The sequence below is a fragment of the Phocoena sinus genome, chromosome 18 (assembly GCF_008692025.1).
Source record: "Phocoena sinus isolate mPhoSin1 chromosome 18, mPhoSin1.pri, whole genome shotgun sequence".
Lineage (NCBI taxonomy): Eukaryota > Metazoa > Chordata > Mammalia > Artiodactyla > Phocoenidae > Phocoena > Phocoena sinus.
In genome coordinates, this window is record NC_045780.1 from 7,308,206 (window position 1) to 7,327,103 (window position 18,898).

Sequence of the window (18,898 nt, forward strand, 5' to 3'; positions counted from 1 at the left end):
ACCAACTCATATTACTAACAAAAACTCTATGAAAGTCCTAGAACAAGCGTCAATTTCAATCTTGAGAATCAAGAATCATATTAAATATTTTCCTTCCTTCCTTTTCTTTTTCTTTTTTTTTGATGGATGACCAGGTAGGCAGGTCTGAGGCCTGGCCCGACAGGCCTGGACTCACTATAATATTTTTCACTGAAACAGCCAGAGATGTCACTTTCAACGTGGAAGTTCCTGCCACCCTCATGACTACCTTTATTATTGTTATTTTTTTGGCTGGGCCGTGCAGCTTGTGGGATCTTAGTTCCCCGACCAGGGACTGAACCCGGGCCCTTGGCAGTTACAGTATAGAGTCTTAACCACTGACCACTGGACCGCCAGTGAATTCCCATGAACTACCTTTAGTAAGTACCCAATATTATCAAGTATAAGGCTTCTGATTCTAAGATGCAGCATTGCATTATGTAGCACTTAGGAAGAAAAAAGGCTACCAACTTAACTATGAGACAATGCTTTCTTATTTACAATTTTTACTTTATACTTTATGAAGCTGTCTTTTAGACTTAGATTTTTTTAAAAATATCTATCATTCTTTTGCATACACAAAAAGGAAAATACAGGCAAAACAAATTGCTTTCAAATATTCCTAAGTTGTCTCCACATTCAGAGTCCCAGTTTCCTGAATCCTTGCTTGACTCACAGTCCTGTCACTGCCTATTCACTCAATGTCATCCTTTGTACCATCAAGGGCACTGGCAATGCAGCATTTCTTAAGAGAATCTGAAAGTACTGAGAGCTCTTGGGGCTAGATTCTCTGCTTGCCTATTTTTGATCCCTGTTGTAAGAATATTGCCGAGCACATGACGATTTATCATTTCCCCCACTCTCTTTCCCATAAACATTTGGTTCCCAGGGATTAAAAGAGTGCTTCACACTCTTCCTTCTGGGGTTTTATTGCAAGCAACTGACACCCTTTTTTCCAAGTCCGGACACTGGTGTTTTTGATGTTCATGGATATGTAGGCAATGACAACTGTAGCCTGGCCAACAGATTGTGAGAATCCTCATTTATAAGAAGTGTCTTGATTTCATAGATGTTGGTAATAAGTAAGTCAATCAAGCCCTGAACTGATCCTTGCTAGAGTTCAGCTCTGTTTGGTCATTTGCAGAAAACACAGTATTATTATTATTATTATTAAATAAATTTATTTATTTATTTATCTTTGGCTGCATTGGGTCCTCGTTGCTGCGCGCGGGCTTTCTCTAGTTGCGGCGAGCGGGTCTACGGTTCTTTGCGGTGCGCGGGATTCTCATTGCAGTGGCTTCTCTTGTTGCGGAGCGTGGGCTCTAGGCACGCGGCTTCAGTAGTTGTGGCATGAGGGCTCGGTAGTTGTGGCATGTGGGCTCTAGAGCACAGGCTCAGTAGTTGTGGCCCATGGGCTTAGTTGCTCTGCAGCATGTGGGATCTTCCCAGACCAGGGCTCGAACCCCTGTCCCCTGCATTGACAGGCGGATTCTTTACCACTGCGCCACCAGGGAAGCCCAGTATTATTATTATTAATAGTGTTTGCATTGCACCTATATTTTCCCCCATAACAGCTTGAGATAAAATTCACATACCATATAATTTATTCATTTAAAGTGCAAAATTCTATGATTTCTAGTGTATTCACAGAGTATAACAATAAATTAATTTTAGAACAACTGCATCACCCCCAAAAGAAGCCCTGGTCTCATTAGCAGCCAGTAACCATTCCTCCCCTCAACTCCCAGCCCTCCTCTACAATTAATCTACTTTTCAACTTTGCCTAATCTGGATATTTCAAATAAATGGAATCACAATATACGGTCTTTTGTGATTGGCTTCTTTCACTTAGCATATGTTTTCAAGGCTCATCCATGTTGTAGCGTGGATCAATACTTCATTCCTTTTTATTGTTGAATAATATTCAATTGTATGGATAGACCATATTTTGTTTATCCACTCATCAGGTGATGGACACTTGGGTTGTTTCCACTTTCTTGGCTCTTATGAATAAAGCTGCTATGAACATTCATGTACAGGTTTTTGTGTAGATGTCATCGGTCTTCATTTCTTTTGGGTATATACCTAGGAGTGAAACTTCTGGGTCACATGGTAACTGTAGGTTACACCATTTGAAGAACTGCCAGACTGTTTTCCAAAGCAGCTGCACCATTTCACAATCCTACCAGCAATGTACAAGGTTCCCAGTTCCTCTGCAGTCTTCACACCATTTGTCATTATCTGTCTTTGATTATAGCCGGCAATATAAACGTAGTGGGTGTGGAATGATATCTTCATTGTGTGGCACTGTCCTTACTATTTTTTCACATCTTTACTGGAGTAGAATTGCTTTACAATGTGTGTTAGTTCCTGCTGTACAACAAAGTGAATCAGCTATACATACACATACATCCCCAGATCCCCTCCCTCTTGAGCCTCCCTCCCACCCTCCCTATCCCACCCCTCTAGGTGGTCACAAAGCACCGAGCTGATCTCCCTGGGCTATGCAGCTGCTTCCCACTAGCTATCTATTTTACATTTGGTAGTGTATATGTGTCCATGCCACTCTGTCACTTCGTCCCAGCTTCCCCTTCCCCCACTGTGTCCTCAAGTCCGGTCTCTACGTTTGTGTCTATATTCCTGCTCTGCCACTCGGTTCAGCAGTAGTTTTTTTTAGATTCCATATATGTGTGTTAGCATACGGTATTTGTCTTTCTCTTTCTGACTCACCTCACTCTGTATGACAGACTCTAGGTCCATCCACCTCATTACAGATAACTCAATTTTGTTCCTTTTTTATGGTTGAGTAATATTCCATTACATGTATGTGCCACATCTTCTTTATGCATTCATCTGTCAATGGACGCTTAGGTTGCTTCCATGTCCTGGCTATTGTAAATAGAGCTGCAATGAACATTTTGGTACATGACTCTTTTTGAATTATGGTTTTACTCAGGGTATATGCCCAGGGGTCGGATTGCTGGGTCATATGGTAGTTCTATTTTTAGTTTCTTAAGGAACCTCCATACTGTTCTCCATAGTGGCTGTATCAATTTACATTCCCACCAACAGTGCAAGAGGGTTCCCTTTTCTCCACACCCTCTCCGGCATTTATTGTTTGTAGATTTTTTGATGATGGCCATTCTGACTGGTGTGAGGTGATACCTCATTGTGGTTTTGATTTGCATTTCTCTAATGATTAGTGATGTTGAGCATCCTTTCGTGTGTTTGTTGGCAATCTGTATGTCTTCTCTGGAGAAATGTCTATTTAGGTCTTCTGCCCATTTTTGGACTGGGTTGTTTGTTTTTCTGATATTGAGCTGCATGAGCTGCTTGTATATTTTGGAGATTAATCCTTTGTCAGTTGCTCATTTGCAAATATTTTCTCCCATTCTGAGGGTTGTCTTTTCGTCTTGTTTATGGTTTCCTCTGCTGCGTTGCACTTATTTTTAAAGTACTTTCACTTGCACTTTCTCATTTGATCCTCACAACACGTGTCAACATTCTTTATCCACAATTAAGGAAGCGAACACTGACTGAATCACTGACTTTCTCAAGATAGTTCAGTTTGTGACAGCATATGAACTAACATGCTTGTAGATTCTGAAACCATGGCTCTTGTACCACACCAGGCTAGTCTAAACTCAGCATAGCTACCTGCTACAGAGTAAGGTCAAGAATGATGGCGGATTATAGGTAAGATGTGGAGGGTGGGAGGAGGTTGGTACAGGACGTAGTACTGCCATAGCATTTTTGGTGATGTGACATTGTTACTGGTTTTCACAAGGCAGCAATAGCTAGCGGACCATAATGACCTGCAACAGCTCGGTAAGATGAATCTGATTTTGGGAAAAGGCCCAGTTGCAGCTTGGGAAGTATAGAGGCAAAAGAAGTCTACAACTTGCAACAAAGTCTACAGCTTTGCCTTCACAGCCTACAGTAAAAGACTGTGCAATCCACGTTAGTCTCGTTTTGCCACATCTGTTTTTGGAATTATAACACTAAGGAAGAATAATATTCCAGGTCTGCCTGTTTCACAGTAGGTATAGTAGACAGCAGCCTTGGTTGGTAAGCTGGACTCATTATTTTTGGTGTTCATAAACCAAGAGACCACAAGAATTTTCGCTTATGCTTACATTTTCTATTCATGAACTATCTCCTTTATGTGTAAAAAAAAAATCAATATTTTATGAAATAATCTCCTTGGAGGTTAAGTGCTTCAGCACCGCTCTTTTCTAGTTAAAGAGAATCTGCATGATACTAAAGGCAGAAGGCATTTGAAAGGAAGCTTTCCTACCTCACTGATAAAGTCTACTTCCAATCTTCGGACCGTGAAACATCATTGGAGTTAAGGAGTGCGGCAGGTTGATTAGCACGTGGTACGTCTACTGAAGCCAAAACTTTTTTTTCAGAACTTTTCAGATGTGTTACATTCTTAGTAGAAAAACAACAACAAAATGATGTTATTGACAGAGCCCACGCTCCGAATATGCTGGTGTGTTGAAAAGGATTGGTGTCCTTTGCACGTCTGAGACATGCTGGGGTTACCCTGATCATGCTGACAGCACCTGGCACTGCTTTGTTTTTATTCTGTTTTTCAGTTGGAAGGCAATATATAACAACATTAAATAACCTATATCTAACAACGTTTAAGTATTATATTTTGCTCTGAAACCCTTGCCTACTGTCATCTGTAGAGCTGTAATCAACACGCATACACTATTTTGTATATTCTTTATTAATCTAACATAATATTATAAAACTTTCTACTTTATCTTGTATTCATAAATATTTTAGTGGCCGTATAATATTCTGTCATCAAGTGCTAAGCCTTTTCCTACTGTTGGACACGAAGCTGGCTTCTAGGCTGTATCCTTGTACCTAAAGGCCTTTCGCTCCTTTTTTAAATTAGTTCATTAGGAGTCATTCTCGTGGAGGAAAATTTACAGTTACTGAACACCTCTTGTACACCACAGACTTGATGTGAATTATTCATTATTTCTCCAACTCTATGAAATCGTGTTTTTTAAATTCCCATTTGGCAGGCAAGAAATGAAGGTGGAGAGAGGTTGGATAAAAGAATAGTGATACTGGCTCCATCTGTGGGCATTTAACTTATGTGTCTCACATTCCTTATCTATAAAATAGAGAAAATAATAGTGACCACCTCATAGGCCTATTGGGAGACAGCAGCTATAAAGCACTGAAAGTGCTCGGTACATGGTAAGACCTCAAAACTCATGAACAGCACAGCAAGAACTACTATCACAGTCCCCCTTCCACTGTCACTACTAAGTCACATGTCCTAAGACAAATAACCAGAAGGGGCCTGGCCTATTTGACACCAAAGCTCATGCTCTCCCCCACTATACCACACTGCCTTCCTGTGGGAGGGCGAGGTCAAAGAAGACCTTTATTCTCTTGCCATTTCCATAAGCGTTCTAACAATTTAGAAACACCTGGCACTGTTCGTCTCAGCCTCTCTGATCACAATCAGCCTTTAGTCTTCGCTCCTATGAGCCACTTGTTTCTTATCTCAGTGTTTTCAACACCTCCTGCTGACGGCCCCTTTCTTTGCATCACAGCCATGCAGGCTCCTGGGCCGGCTAGATCACCAGGGGGGCCGAGGGTCTGCATTCCCAGCAAGCAGCCTGAGTAGTCAGGGTTGGCGGTCAAGAATCCGCACGAGAGCAGGGTCCACGCTGGCCATGGGTCAGGGGCGGTGTTCTTCTCCCCGCAGGGAGGTAGGGGAGCACGCAGGAAGGAGCAGTTACCTCGGAAGGCGAACAGGACCCTGACGCGGGAGGCTAGTGCTGGGGCCCAGGACTTAGGCCCACTGGCTCCTGTTTGCCGGAACTTAAGCTTCAGTTCTGAGAGAAACTTCGGGAACAGGGGACGCTGGTCCGAGGCAGGAGGATGGACAAAGCCCTTGGCCTCCTCTCACCTTGCCCTTCAGCTAATCCAGGAAGGAACTGCTTCCCCTTCCCTCTAGGGGATAATGGGACCCCAGAAGCAGTGTAGCTGGGTGAATAAAGCCTGAACACTAGGTGACAGCTCCCACCACTGAGCCCCTGCTCACCTTTCCCGGGGTCCGTGAGTCTGCGATGGCTCAGGCAGGGACGTGCTTCTATGGGTGAAATACGACTGTCTTCTAGCTCTCTCTCCCCCGTGGACTGTCCCTTCCTCAGGGTCAGCATCACCATGTGGCATCCAGAGCTCCCTTAAATCCGGATGGACTAGAAGGCTCCGGTTCATCGTGACAGAAGAAGAGACGGGAAAGGAGATCGGCAAGTACCCCTTACTGAGCTGGGACGCTGTGCCAGGGGTCTGCTGTTAGGATATAGTGTGCACAGCAAGCCTGCAAGGTCATAGCATCCCACTCACCCGAATGTGGGTCAAGACTTAAAAGGAACTTTCCCAAGGTCACGACAGCCAAATACTTGGTGAAGCCAGGGTTCAAAGTCAAACACGTCTAATGATGAAAACCTTGTGTCCTTCCCCTTATACTGGAATGCCTTCCACAGCCCCCAGATCTACACTCTCCCCCTGTCCTACCTCACACATCAAAAATTTTTAAAAAGCAAACCAGGACTTCCCTGGTGGCGCAGTGGTTAAGAATCCACCTGCTAATGCCGTGGACACGGGTCCGGGAAGATCCCACATGCCGCAGTGCAACTAAGCCCGTGCGTCACAACTACTGAGCCTGCGCTGTAGAGCCCGTGCTCTGCAACAAGAGAAGCCACCGCAATGAGAAGCCCCGTGCACCGCAACGAAGAGTAGCCCCCGCTCGCCGCAACTAGAGAAAGCCCGCGTGCAGCAACGAAGACCCAACACAGCCAAAAACAATAAATAAATTTATTAAAAAATAAAAAATGCAAACCAGGTGTTAATTTCTTACAAATTTTATTTAAAGTGGAGAAGAACTGTTTACAGAAACTGTCAGGGGACTTATGGACTCTGGTAAAGCTAAACTGAAAAGGAAGACACTTTTATAGCACCTCATCCTCCTGTGATCTCAACAACCTGATCCCAGGCAGGGAACTCGATGTGCTATAGCACCAGTGACCGGGCAATTCGTTTCCTAGGCTGTTTTCTGCATAAAACTTTGGACTCAGGGCTCCTGTCACCCGCAAAATGTGAACGTGAAACGTCCTTTTTCAGGTAAGAGAGTGAGGTGAGTGATCTTGAGCCACTCACTCTCTTTCATGACCAACCACAAGCTAATTAGGAAAGCCGGAGGGCTGGAGTAAAGGAAATTCAAACCATTTATAAGGGATAACTTAAGGGGTTCCCAGCCCAGAGACCTTCCCTTTTTAGGAATATAAAGAAATTAACTACTGTGTTGGGGGAGGGTGAGATCATGTTTACCCACAAAAGTACTAACGTATTACCTTCCCTTGCTGGTGACTGAGTTTACATAAACTCATGAGGTAACAGCGGTTGCCAAAGGTTGACCAGAAGCCCTATGCGCCGTCATATACATATCTGAATATGACTTAAAAAAGAAGAGAAACAACGGACTAGTTGTGAATGCAGAGGGTTCGGAAGACGTGAACTCTCAAGATGTGCAAAAAGATGAAAACCACTGGGCCTACCTGGAAAGCAGCAGAAGGATCAGGGAAATCTCCTTGACTGAAAATTGCGTGAGATTGAATCACTTTTGGAGGAGCTGAGTGGTCAGAAAGACACATGTTCTTTCACTAGTAGGTATCTCTGGATCGTGAGATGGAGAAACCAGTAAGGACGTTCTCAACAGTGAACAAGACAGCGGTGTCTGTTCATTCCTCACCGGGGGCCCTGTCTCTCTTTGCCCCACCTGGTGACAGCCCCTGCTCAGGGAGGCGTCACCTCTACCAAGGCTACTCATTCTGAAAGCGGGATATAACGTGTATTGGAACAAACTTTATAGTTCACATATGCTGGGTCACAGATGCCCTATAAACCAGTGACAACTAAGGAGGTGAAAGTGACTGAACTATTAGCAAAAGACTGGTTGCAAAGGTATCTAACACTCTTCTCGCAGTGGAGGTCTTGCCTACGTTTTCCCACATTTACACAGTTTGTGGACAGAGGTTTGAGACGTGACCGTTTCAAGCAGTGACTCTGAGATGGAGCTTCATGAAATCCCTTAGGCACGTGAGGTACTGTCACGTGACGGATGTGGACTTGATAAACCGGTACCGGCTCCTTCAGATGCTGAACCAATATCATGCCAGAGTTCTGTGGGGACAAGTACACAGAGAATAATGGACCAGATGTCCACAGTTTCAAGAAAGGCTGGCCTGGAATGGAGGACGCATTTCAGACAGGTCGGGGCGGGGCGGGGGGGGGGGGGGGTCTCGGGAATGCTGAATCAGCAGCCATACAGTTACTGAGTTCTATGCATGGAAATACGCCACCATCCAAACCGTCCCTCACCCCTGCCATAGTTGTCCGAAATGAAGCCATAAATACACTGAACCGCACCGTCTTCTCTGTCTACTCTTCCTCAATGCTCTATCTTGGACCACATACCGAAGCATATTAATATGTCCCTACCAGCATTTAACAAGGACTGCAAATTCTAGGCCAGCCTTCCTGCTAGAGCTGCAGAGCCTGCACAAGATTTCCGAAGAGGTGGTGGCGACAAAGGCACGTTCACCTTCAGCCAATGAAAGAAGTTCAAATTGAACAATGAGATCTGTGGGTTTTTTTCACATATTAGATTAACAAAGATTTTAAGATAATAACAATGATAATAATAATAGTTTTAATATAGGTGAAGGTGTGCGTGTAGGGCAAGGAATTCATACGTTCACTGCCGGTAGGAGTGTAAATTCACGCACGTGATAATAATTATTATCCAAGTAGACATATTTTGACCAACAGTAATTCCACTTGTAGCAACTCATCCTACAGAACCCCTTACTGAAGTGGGAAAAGGTATATACAAACCTATCTTTGCAGCACTGCTAGCCATAGCAAAAATTACATCAGTAGCGGAATAGTGAAATAAATGATACACCTGTGAGGCAGAATATTACACAGCTCTTAAAAAGGGTCTAAGCCTATGATATTTACTGGTATTTATCACATGATCTTATTTGTAAAACAAAAACACACGTTTGCATATGTATAAAAGTTTTGAAGACCATACACGGAACCAGTTCTATCTTTGGAGAATGGAACTTACGAGCAAGGGTGAGAACTTTAAGTTTTTATTTTACAAACTTCAGTATTGTTTGAAGATTTAAGATGAGCGTAAATTGCTATTATGGCATAGCCTGTGAGGGGTGCCCTGAGCCCACTGATTAAAGCTAATAATAAAGAAAAAAAGAGAACAGGCCTCAACTATAATAACGAGTCTATCAAGAAATAAAAAGGAACTTCTCTGGTGGTCCAGTGGTAAAGAATCCGCCTTCCAACGCAGGGGACGCAGGTTCGATCTCTGGTCGGGGAGCTAAAATCCTACATGCCTCGGGGCAACTAAGCCTGGAGCCACAATTCCTGAGCCTGCACGCCTCAACTAGAGAGAGAAAACCCGCATGCCACAACTAGAGAGAAGCCTGCACACTGCAATTAAAGATCCCGCGTGCCTTGACAAAGACCCCGCATGCCGCAACTAAGACCCGACCCAGGCAAAAAAAAAAAAAAAAAAGGGTGGGACTTCCCTGGCGGTCCAGTGGTTAAGACTTCGCCTGCCAGTGCAGGGGGTATGGGTTCAATTCCTGGTTGGGGAGCTAAGATCCCACATGCCTCGTGGCCAAAAAAACCCAAAACATAGAACAGAAGCAATATTGTAACAAATTTAATAAGTACTTTAAAAATGGTCCACATTAAAAAAAATTAAAGGGACTTCCCTGGTGGCGCAGTGGTTAAGACTCTGAGCTCCCAATGCAGGGGACCCGGGTTCGATCCCTGGTCAGGGAACTAGATTCCACTAAGAGTTCACATGCCACAACTAAGGAGCCAGCAAGCTGCAACTAAGAAGCCAGTGAGCCGCAACTAAGGGGCCCTTGAGCTGCAACTAAGGAGCCCTCCTGCCACAACTAAGACCCGGCACAACCAAATAAATAAATAAATAATTTTAAAAATAATAATAAATAAATAAAATTTTTTTAATTAAAAAAGGTACATTTTCACACAGAAATCCTAGGCACAATGGTTGTTCCACCGCTACAGGAATGTTTGATTTGAAGATGCAGAACACCCATGCTGAAACTGAATTCTCATAACAACTACCGTGAGGGTCTAGCTATGTGCCCAGAATTACTATGCTAGGTAATACATGCTTGTACACGTATGCATATTCAGCTAAACTTGTTTCTGAATATAAAATTCACACATGCCCACTGTAAAAACAGAAAGATTTACAAAACAGAAATTTAAACTCCCTCATAATTTTGACTTCCAGAGATAACTACTATAGCCATCTATATGTGACTCCAGCATCTTTTATGCATGTCCAAAAAACTACATATTTTCAAAAATGGGATAACGGTTTTACAACTTTTCTTTCCAAATAATAGTACTGCAAGTATCTTTCCATATCAGTAGATCTAGGTCTATCTCATTCTTCTTAATGGCTGCATAGCAATTCCATTCTACTGATACATCATAATTTAAAAAAATCAATCACCTATTTGATATTTAAGTGTTTCTAAATTTTTGGTTGATAAGATTGCAATCAACCATCCACGCATATGAATCTTTGCACATATGAGTATTTACATAGATATGCTCCTAGAAGTAGAATATAGCTTGATAGAAGGGGACATATATTCTTTTAAATCCTCATTATAACCTGTGAGATAGGTATGACTTCCTCCCATTTTTACAGAAAAGGCAACTGAGGCTCTAAAACATGTACTCCTACTACACTACATGGACTCACACTCAGGAGAGAGTGAAGGATTGAACAGAGGTGGGGAGTCCAGTACACCTTGGGATACACCTTGGGATGTCCCGAGCCAGGAGGGGCTGGGATTGGAGCACGAGGGACATCTGTGCTCCCACAGCCTGGAGATTTCACAGTACTGTGGTGTGCTCTGACATGTCTCTATGTCAGGGCTTCCCAGTATTTTAAATCCGTGACAGAACCACAGGGTTTCTTCTGTACCAGTGTCTTTGATTACATAATTCTCAGTAAGAAAAACATTCCACCTTGTGACCTGGCACGCATGCACGCATATGCAACTGCAACAGAAGTGTCATGACACAATACTTAACGTTTGCTATATGCAAAGCATTGTGAAATTTTCTCTTTCATTAAAAAAAGAATGCTGGTCAAAACCCCCAGTATGAAAACTCTGCACTATATCCTGGACAAGATCATCTTTATTCCCCAGGTGGGTGGGCAGAAAAAAAAAAAGAAAGTCCATCCAAATTCCTCATTCTGTATTCAAGTTCCTTCACGACCTGCTCCCCTTTCACCTACTCAGTCTCGGCCGCTTCACAAGTCTTCAGTCAAATCACACCCTACGGTCTAGGCCAGGTTCAGTCCTGCCTCTCATTTTATCCTCACAGGGCTCACCTTTTAGGGGAAAGCTCTGTTTTCTCTAACCTCTAGGTTATCAATCCAAAGAGTAACATTCCTTAGAAGTCCAGCTGAAGTACAACCTGCCCTGGATGTTCTGCCCCACACGGATCTCTTTCTTTTCTATCTCTGAGAACTTAATACCTGAGCCTATATGTTGTGACACAGATCCTGTCCTGCACTGTCCCAGGTGAGAGACCAGGCCTTGTCAATGAGATCGTGTGCATTCTGGTGGCCGTGTCTGACTGACAGATTGATTAACGTGATTGATGAGATGCCTCATTCTACCTAGAAAGGATATGGGGTACTTCATGATAACAACTTATCACAGCATAAAAATATAACAGAAACATGAATTAGGAATCTGGACCAGGAAAAACTTAAAGGAGAGGAGTTCAAGGCCGAGGCAAGGAAAAAAAGAACATACACTTCTGGATCATGAAGGTCCACATAAATGTTACAGTTGAACCCTGATTTAGCCTGAAAGCTTCCTGACCATCAAAGGCAAAAGGGGATTAAAGACATACATACAGACCAAAGGTACAAAAGAGAGAGTCCAGAAATAAATCCTTGCATAAATGGTCAAATTATCTTGAACAAGAGAGCCAAGACTACTTAACGGGGAAAGAACAGTCACTTCAACAAATGGTGTTAGGAAAACAATATTCACATTCAAAAGAATGAAATTGGACCCTTACCTTATGCCATATACAAAAATTAACTCAAAATGGATTAAAGACCTAAATGTAAGACCTAAAACTATAAAATTCCTAGAGAAAAACACAGGAAAAAGCTTCATAACATTGGACTTCTTGGATATGCCACCAAAAAAAAAAAAAAAAGCACAGGCAAGAAAAGCAAAAATGTATTATCAAACTCATAACTTCTGTACATCAAAGGACACAATCAACAGAGTGAAAAGCCAATCACCTGCAAATCACATATGCAGTAAGGGGTCAATATTCAGAATAAAGAACTCCTACAACTCAACAATAAAATTCAAATAACCTGATTTAAAAATGGGCAAAAGACTTAAATAGACATTTCTCCAAAGATAATACACAAACGGTCAACAAGCATATGAAAAGACGCTCAGATGTTCAACATTACTAATCATCAGAGAAATGCAAATCAAAACCACAATGAGGGGCTTCGCTGGTGGCGCAGTGGTTAAGAGTCCGCCTGCTAATGCAGGGACATGGGTTCAAGCCCTGGTCTGGGAGGATCCCACATGCTGCGGAGCAACTAAGCCCGTGCGCCACGACTACTGAGCCTGCGCTCTAGCGTCTGCAAGCCAAAACTACTGAGCCCGCATGCTACAACTACTGAAGCCCGTGAGCCTGGTGCCCGTGCTCTGCAACAGGAGAAGCCACCGCAGTGAGAGGCCCACATACCGCAGTGAAGAGTAGCCCCTGCTCACCGCAACTAGAGAGAGTCTGCATGCAGCAGCGAAGGCCCAGTGCAGCCAAAGAATAAAATAAATTGAAATAAAAAAGAATCAGCCATCCTGAATTCCTGACTCACACAGATACTGTAACAGATAATAAAATGAAATTGGTGCAGCCACTATGGAGAACAGCACGGAGGTTCCTTAAAAAACTAAAAATAGAATTATCATATGATCTAGCAATCCTACTCCTGGGCATATGTGCAGAAAAGATAAAACAAACAAACAAACTAAAACCCTACAATGAGATATCACCTCCCACCTGTTAGGATGATTACGATCCCCTCTCCCCCACCAAAAGAAAAAAGAACCGCTCCCAGCCCTCCACAAAAAAACCCCGGAAAATAACAAGTGTTGACGAGGATGTGGAGAAACTGGAACCCCTGCGCACAGCTGGTGAGAGTGTAAAATGGTGCGGTCACCATGGAAAACATGTGACCCAGCAATCCCACTTCTGGGTATACATCCAAAAGAACTGAAAGCAGTATCTGAGGGAAATATCTTCACACCCATGTTCACAACAGAATTATTCACTACAGCCAAAAGGTGGAAGCAACCCAAATGTCCATAAACAAAATGTGATATATCTATACAATGGAAGATTATTCAGCCTTAAAAAGGGAGGTACTCTGACACATACTACAACATGGATAAACCTTGAGGACATCATGCTGAATGAAATAAGTCAGTCACAAAAAGACAAATACTGTATAATTCCACTTATCTAAAATATGATAAGGTATCTAAAATAGTCAAAATCATAGAAACAGAAAGTAGAATGGTGGCTGCTAGGGGCTGGGGCAGGGGGAAATGGGCAGTTGCTGTTTACACAGATATCACAAAGTTTCAGTTCTGCAAGATGATAAAGTTCTGAACATCCACCGCAGAGCGACGTGAATATACTTAACACTACTTAAATTGTACACTTAAACGTGGTTAAGATGGCAAATTCGGTTATGTGTATTTTACCACAATTGAAAAAAGAAAGGTAAAACGTGAGACATGGTCACTTACATAATTTTCTTATCAGATAGAATCATACACTTTCTCAGGGATATAAGGTTTTTCCTAATACCAAATTCTAAAAGAATCATAAGTCCCTTCCCATCTGGTCTATAGCTGCGATTACCCATAGTAAAAACAGCTACAGTCACCTCCTTAGCTGAGGAATTTGCTGTCGTTTGTCTCCAACCCTTTGTGAAACTTTTTCGCTCCTCTTTGGGTTTCCTCATCCATCCTCCCTCTTGGCTTGGCAGTGTATTCATCCTTTCCTTGGCCCTAGGACCGGTGACATTCACCCCTGTATTCAACCTGGGTTCCCTCTCCCTGTACCTCCAGGCAAGGTGCCCAAGTCTGGGGCCCTACTTGCATGAAGGGGTAGATTTCACAAAAATGACAGAAAAAACAATGTTCTAGACCACTTTCCTACAGCAATTATATATATAATTTATTTCTTATAATGCCCTTTAATTAAAGCCAAGGGCAGAATATCAAAGTGCAAATCAGCAGTGAGGATAATTCTTTAGTGGGCCAAAATAATATGCAAAGATTTGTGTTTTAGAGTCCCTCTTCTCTAAAGAAAACACTTCTTTTAAGCCCAGAGATACTCTCTCCTTCTGTGCCATCTCTGTACGTTTTACTGAGTTCTGCATTGCAGCTATCTGTTTGTATCATTTTGTTTTTCCCGTTACACTGTGAGCTCCATGAAGGCAGGAAATATATCTTATTCATCTCTGTATCTCTAATATTAAGTAAATAAAAGGGAATGTTTAATGGTGGCTGTGCTCTTCATATAAAAATGTGTTAATTTTATTATACACTACACCACTGAGTCATGCTGTACACTCATTAAGCGTAGACATTAATCAATGTGAAAAATAACAGATACACTTATAAAATACATTTTAAAAGTAATAGAGGAGATGCTTACACCTAAAAAAAAAATGACACCAGAAAAGGCCACTTAAAATGAATTCACGTGAATGGGGATTAAATTTTGGAATAAAACTTTCAGAGAAAAAAGGTTTAATTAATGAAACTAAATATTATGAAAATGTTTATTTCATTTTATGTTGATCAAAATTTAGGTTTAGTTTCAAAAACATGCCAGTTCTTAGAATAACAAAGTGAATAAATTACTGACTTTCGGGGGTGTATTTTTCTGATAAAATGCTTGCTAGCACAATACAGCACTCTTTTTTTATTTTTGGCTGTGTTGGGTCTTCATTGCTGCGCGCAGGCTTTCTCTAGTTGCGGCGAGCAGGGTCTACTCTTCGTTGCAGTGCGCGGGCTTCTAATTGCAGTGGCTTCTCTTGTTGCTGGACCACAGGCTCTAGGCACGCAGCTTCAGTAGTTGCAGCACACGGGCTCAGTTGTTGTGGCATGTGGGCTCTAGAGCGCAGGCTCAGTAGTTGTGGCGCACGGGCTTAGTTGCTCAGTGGCTTGTGGGATCTTCCCAGACCAGGGCTCAAACCCGTGTCCCCTGCACTGGCAGGCGGATTCTTAACCACCGTGCCATCAGGGAAGTCCCAACATGTCTTTTCTTATACATCTTTGTTTTCCTAGAGTTAGTAGTTATCTTTTCTGCTTTCATTTATTTAGATTTCTATGTGCCTATCACCAATTTTCACTTTACTCTCCAAGAGAACTGTAAAACTGCTCTCATATCTCAGGCTACTCTGGCTCCTTCCGGACCCCTGTCCATGGTCCAAATTCATTGCTAAGCCTGCTGCTTGACTGTAGTTTTGGGCTTCTTTTTACCATCATTTCACTCTCTTCTGCCTCCTGGATCCTCTGTGTTCCCTGTTCTCTTATGTTTGTGAAGTATATTTTCTAGAAACCTCCTGTGGAAGGATGCATGGGTGGTAAATTTTTTGAGACTGTGTTTTAATCAATACTTGAATTTGATTGACATGTTGGAAATCATCTTCCCTCAGAATGTTACAGGTATTTCTCCATTGTCTTGTGGTTTCCAGCACTACTTTAAAGAAGTGGAGTTATTTTCTGTCTTGATCCTTTTATCTCCTCACCCCTTCCCAGTCACACTCAAAGCTCTTAGAATCTCCTCTATTTCTGGTCTAAATTTCATCATGATGTGTTTGGTTATGGAACTTTTAGAAATGTAAGCTTTCTATTGAAGAATAATACACTTACAGAAGAGAGCACAAGTCATAAATATCAACTTGATGAATTTCTACAGAATGAACAAACATACTGTGTAACTAGCACTTAGATAGAGAAACGGACCACTGCCAAGAGCATGCTTCCAGCCACTACCTGCCCTAGTGGTATCCACTATCCTAATTTCTAACACCATAGATCGGCTTGCCTGTTTGAATTTTTGTATAAATGAAGTCATACGATATGTATTCTTTTGCTACTGGTCTCTTTTATTCACCATTAAGTTTGTGAGATTCATCTATGCCAGCATGTAGTGGTAATTCACTCATTCTTTTTTTTTTTTTTTTTTTGCGGTACGCGGGCCTCTCACTGCTGTGGCCTCTCCCGCTGCGGAGCACAGGCTCCGGACGCGCAGGCTCAGCGGCCATGGCTCACGGGCCCAGCCGCTCCGCGGCATGTGGGATCTTCCCGGACCGGGGCACGAACCCGCGTCCCCTGCATCGGCAGGCGGACTCTCAACCACTGCGCCACCAGGGAAGCCCAATTCACTCATTCTCGTTCCATTATACGAACATACGAAACTTAGTTTATCCAGCTTTAATGCTGACGGATTCTTGATTGTTTCACTTTCTGGCTATTACAGATGGTGTTGTTATAAACATGGCCTTTGATGAACAGATGTTATGTACTTGTTGGCTGGTGTGGTACTCTTGTTCACTTTTTGGCTGGGGACTCTGAACCTTTTCGATCTGAATATTTACTTTTTCAGTTTAGAGAAATTTTCTGGAATTATTTCTTTGATAACTTATTCCCCTTCTTTTTTCTTTTCTGTTTATTTTTTTCTTTCTGGTTCTCTATTAACCTCTTGCATTGATCCTCTAACGCTCATAACTGTTCTCTCATATTTTCCTTTTTGTTTATTTTCCGGGAGAACACACCTCAACTTTATTTTCCAATATTTCTATTTCTTTTTAATCTTACCAAATTTTTAATCTTTAAGCAACTGAAAAAAATTTTTCCTTTTAAAAACAGCATGCTGACCTTGTTTCATTGTTGCAATCTTCTCTTTTTTAAAAAATTAAAACAAAAAAAATTTTTTTCTTATGTTCTGTGTACTATCTTGCTTTCAGTTCATTTTTTCCTGTTTGCATTCATCTCCTTTTTGGCTGGGAAGCTTTCCTCAGATGTATGGCGATCCTTGCCTGGCTTATCATATTTAAGAGTGAGGCATTTAAAAACCAGAGAGATAATATATGTGAGGGAGCACTTTTTGTAGGGTGATGAGAGTGCCACATACGCTATAGGGGTATAATTAAATGTCATTTTATAGATCCTTTCTCTTTGGCAGGTGAGCTTCCTCAGAAAGAAATCCTCCAGGGACTTCCCTGGTGGTGTAGTGGATGAGGTGCCACGCTCCCAATGCAGGGGGCCTGGGTTTGATCCCTGGTCAGGGAACTAGATCCCACATGCATGCTGCAACTAAGAGTTCGCATGCCACAACTAACGAGCCCACATGCTGCAACTAAGGAGCTGGTGAGCTGCAACTCAGACCCGGTGCAACCAAATAAATATTAAAAAAAAAAAAAAAAGAAGAAGAAGAAAGAAATCCTCCAATCTGGGCTCCAAGCAGTAGAAAGGGTTGAGAGATCTCACCATTCAGTATGAAATTTTTCTTAATTTCCATGTTTCCTAGTAAGATAAATCATCCCTGTTCTCAGCAGTGCTTGGTATTCCTGAGTCTAGAGCAGCACTGTCCAATGGTAGCCACTAGCCACACGTGGCTATTTAAATTGAAATTAATTGAAATTAAATGAGAAATTCAGTTCCTCAGTCACACTGGCCACACGACCATTGAGAGACTTGATGATAGACGATGCTGATATAAAACACTTCCATCATCACAGAAAGTCTATTAGGCAGTGCTGGAGGGTAAACCTCATGTTTTATGTTTAGAGAGAAGCAGTTTCCTAACTCTACTGTTGGATAAGCGTATCTGAAAGCTTGATTACTTTTTTTTCCTGTTTTGTTTTGCGGTATGTGGGCCTCTCACTGTTGTGGCCTCTCCCGTTGCGGAGCACAGGCTCCGGACGCGCAGGCTCAGCGGCCATGGCTCACGAGCCTAGCCGCTCCACGGCACGTGGGATCTTCCCGGACCGGGGCACGAACCCGTGTCCCCTGCATCGGCAGGCGGACTCTCAACCACTGCGCCACCAGGGAAGCCCATTGATTACTTTTTAAATAATTTTTAAATTTACAGTAATTCTTTAATTTTCAACCTCACCAAAAACCCAGCTTCAGAGGTACTCGAAGGCCATTTCTTGAAATTGGACTTAACCACTCCCCACTCCAGCAAACACACTTGCAGGCAGTAGGTTTCAGCTTTCTACTGTTAAGTACCATTTATCCGTCTGTCTTCCATCTTCCAAAACATGTTTATACCTATTCTACTCCTCTACTATCACTCTAATGGGTTTTAGGAAGGGAAGAGAAATAAACATGTTCAACCTGCCATGTTAAACCTGAAGTCCTCCTAAGAATGTTCTTAACATAACTAACAACACAGTGAGTGGGTACAAAGCAGTCTGTTGTTCAGCTTTGTCAAGCAGAATTTCCCCAAGGTTTGCTCCGAAATGTTACAGTTTTCATAACATTTTATCATCTCTGATTTTTAAAACATTCTGTGCTTTATTCTTTTTCCGAGTATTATTTGAGAACTTACTGCAGGTAAGACACTGCTCTAGTTATTTTCTTTATCCTTTCATTTCATGAAAAACATTGTTGCTAAACCTTCTTTTTTT